The sequence below is a fragment of the Priapulus caudatus genome, unplaced genomic scaffold (genome assembly GCF_000485595.1).
Source record: "Priapulus caudatus unplaced genomic scaffold, Priapulus_caudatus-5.0.1 Scaffold5270, whole genome shotgun sequence".
NCBI classification, from domain to species: domain Eukaryota; kingdom Metazoa; phylum Priapulida; class Priapulimorpha; order Priapulimorphida; family Priapulidae; genus Priapulus; species Priapulus caudatus.
In genome coordinates this window covers 5148-8088 of record NW_014582331.1, presented here as the reverse complement: position 1 = coordinate 8088, position 2941 = coordinate 5148, and the positions used below count along the sequence as shown (strand labels likewise).

At 50.9% G+C, this 2941-nt stretch overlaps 1 long non-coding RNA gene across 1 annotated transcript; it reads left to right on the top strand.

Moving 5' to 3' along the window:
• Nucleotides 1-438: 438 nt before the first annotated feature.
• LOC106819946 lies at nucleotides 439-2074 on the top strand. The gene is made up of 3 exons (XR_001395529.1): nucleotides 439-500; nucleotides 997-1151; nucleotides 1905-2074. It is a non-coding gene; the product is annotated as an uncharacterized LOC106819946 (long non-coding RNA).
• Nucleotides 2075-2941: the final 867 nt, after the last annotated feature.

The window sequence follows — 2941 nt, the reverse complement described above, 5'->3', positions numbered from 1 at the left end:
CGATACAGTAGTAGGTGGAGAGGTAGGGAGAGAAGACGAGAGGGAGAGAGGAGGGAGGGAAAAGGAGAGGAGAGAGGGGAGAGAGGGGAAGAGAGATTAGAAGAGAGCGAGGGAGAGAGAGGATGAATAGTTTTAGCAGAAGGAAGAGAGAGAGAGAGGAGAAGATGAAGCGGGGAAGAGAGATGGGGAGAGACGAGTAGAGCGTCCTCACGAGGACGGGGATAGAAGCAAGGAGAGAGGTGAAGAGGAGGAGAGGAGGAGCGAGAGGCGGAGAGAGAAGCAGAGGAGGAAGAGACGAGAGGAGCTAGAAGAGAGAGCTGAGCAGATGAGAATAGAGAGAGAGAGAGAGAGAGAGAGAGAGAGACAGAGAGCTTCACTGATATCGTGAGCGTCACCACCGTGCTAGCAGCGCCACCTAGTGACGATGCTCTCGCTGTGTTTCAGGTCAGTGTTAGAGAGAGAAGAGGTCGCGTCTATACCGTGGAACAAGTGGCAAGTAGGTGAGTCATTCGCTCGCGCACGCGCCCAGCGGCGCCACCTAGGAGCAGCCACCGTTGATGGTGGCGACACCTGGCTGGTGGCGGTCGTACTATGTAAGAGGGAATAGTCCTGAAGGGGGCGCTGGTGGTGGTGGCGACACCTGGCGGGCAGCGATTGTTGGTGGCGACACCTGGTGGGAGGATATCGTACTAGTAGTAAAACTGAGATTACCTGGCGTTACTGAGAGTCCTTACATATTATTACACTCGTGATATTCTTATAATCATAATTTTCCTTAAATGTTCATAATATTAAAATTATTATGGTCACATATATATAGATTAATAATAATTAAATCTTTTTCTCGGCATCGCTTCATTTGTAACATTTCTCCAGCAAATCTAAACAATCCCGAGGTTGCATTCTGCCGGGCGAATCGAAATCCGATGATCGCCAGAACAAGAGAGCGTGCGCGAGCGAGCGATCCACGCTAACGATGTTCTCTTGTTGTTACAGTGGTGCTACTGGCGGCATTCGCCATCTGTCTCTTCCTGATGTACTCCATGGTGCCAATCGTCATGAAGGCAACTAGCGCCACCTCTGTGAATCTTTCGTTACTATCGGCCGACTTCTACTCCTTATTGGTTGGCTACTTCGCGTTCCACTTTACCGTGAGTGGCCCGCGCGTTAATTGTGAATTAATTAATTAATTATCATTTATTATTTATTTACTTAAAAATTAATGACTAGTTATCTTTGTAAATATTTGTTTAATAATTAAATGTAGTGAAGTTAGAGATTGTTTTGATTTCTGGTGAAAATTATGTCTGTATGTAGTCGGTTGTTCTGAGCATTATACATTTATTTCTCCTGTGCTGTAATTTGCAATGTTTTCGTGCACATGCACACAGCCACGCCTACTCGCCCGCATGCACGCATACACACAGCCACGCACGCACGCACACACAGAACACGGAGAGAAAGAGACACACACACATAACTGCGCCCGTGCACACACACACACGTACACACGTATACACGCACGCCGGCACGCACACAGCACGCAACGCCACGCAATATTACAATAACGCACGCACGCACGCAATATTATAATAACGCACGCACGCACGCACAAACGTACCACACGCACACAGGTACGACACACACACGCAACAACAACCACACACATACAACACACACAGTTACACCACACACACACCACACACACACACACACACACACACATCACACACATGCACACGCACACACGTACATGCACACCACACACACACACCACGCGCCGCGGCACACACACACACAACACACAACACTATACACGCACACACGCACACACACGTACGGTATGTATTCTACGCGCGTAACCGCGTCCTGACACGACGCCATCTTGTTTCCCGCCCAACCAGTTCCGCCTCCGCGCTCTACCTCGTCGCTTTCATCATCATCATTCTCGGCGTGTTCGTCTACTCCGCCCAGCGCACGCCCTACCACCAGGGGGCGCTCGGCCAGGCGCAGGAGCACAGCCACGAATACTCACATGAGATGGAGGGACCCGATCCGAGGTTGCCGGGCGCGCTTGCCGGCGCGGGGCCGCGGACGGCTGCGCCGGCGGCTGGAGTCCGATCTCAGCCACGAGCCGAGCCGATTGGACGACGAGGAGGCCGGCTTCACGACGGTCGAGATACCGAGATAGTGGCGCCCCCTCTGCGCTCATGCGCGCGCTCGCCGCCGCAATTGCATATTTTTGCTACGCATTGTACCGTGTACAGGTTAATTATTCCAATCGTCGGATGGTGTTGTCGGATGCCACCAGGCGGCGCTGTGACGCCGCCGCGTGGCGCCGCGACGTTGTTCGAGTTAGGTAGGTGGCAGCACTGTGATCTCAACAGTCAAAATGCATTTTTTAGGTATACATTGATTTTTTGTGATTGCATCATTTTTCTCGTTTGTTTTTCGTGCGTGTCAGGGTTTTTCGCTCATCCAACTTTGCCGTTCACTTGTCTGTGCGAATTGGATCTGACGTGTTTCGATGGCTGTTCACCTGTCTTGTGTTAGTCGAAGTCGACGCGTCACTTGTCGAGCTGTTCGCTTGTTAGATCGCTAGCTTCGGGAACACTGCTCATTGGACGGCTAAATGAATGCTCATTTATTAATTGTACATAGCTGTTATCCACCAGGGGCGCTGTTGTCGTCCGCCTGCGAAACAATTGAACGTCGCTGTGCGTAGGACTCGCTCCGCGGGCGAGGCTGCGACGAATCGTTTATTAGCTCTTAATTTATTCTATTATTATAATAATCCATGGTAATTCTTGATGATTTTAATAGCGCGGATGCCTCGTGGCTTTTTAGGAAATTTCGCCATCTTTGATGACAAATCACGTGCCGTCACAAACGAGTTCGCACTCGGCTGCTCTCCGACACACTAGGGGGGTTTGCCGATGGC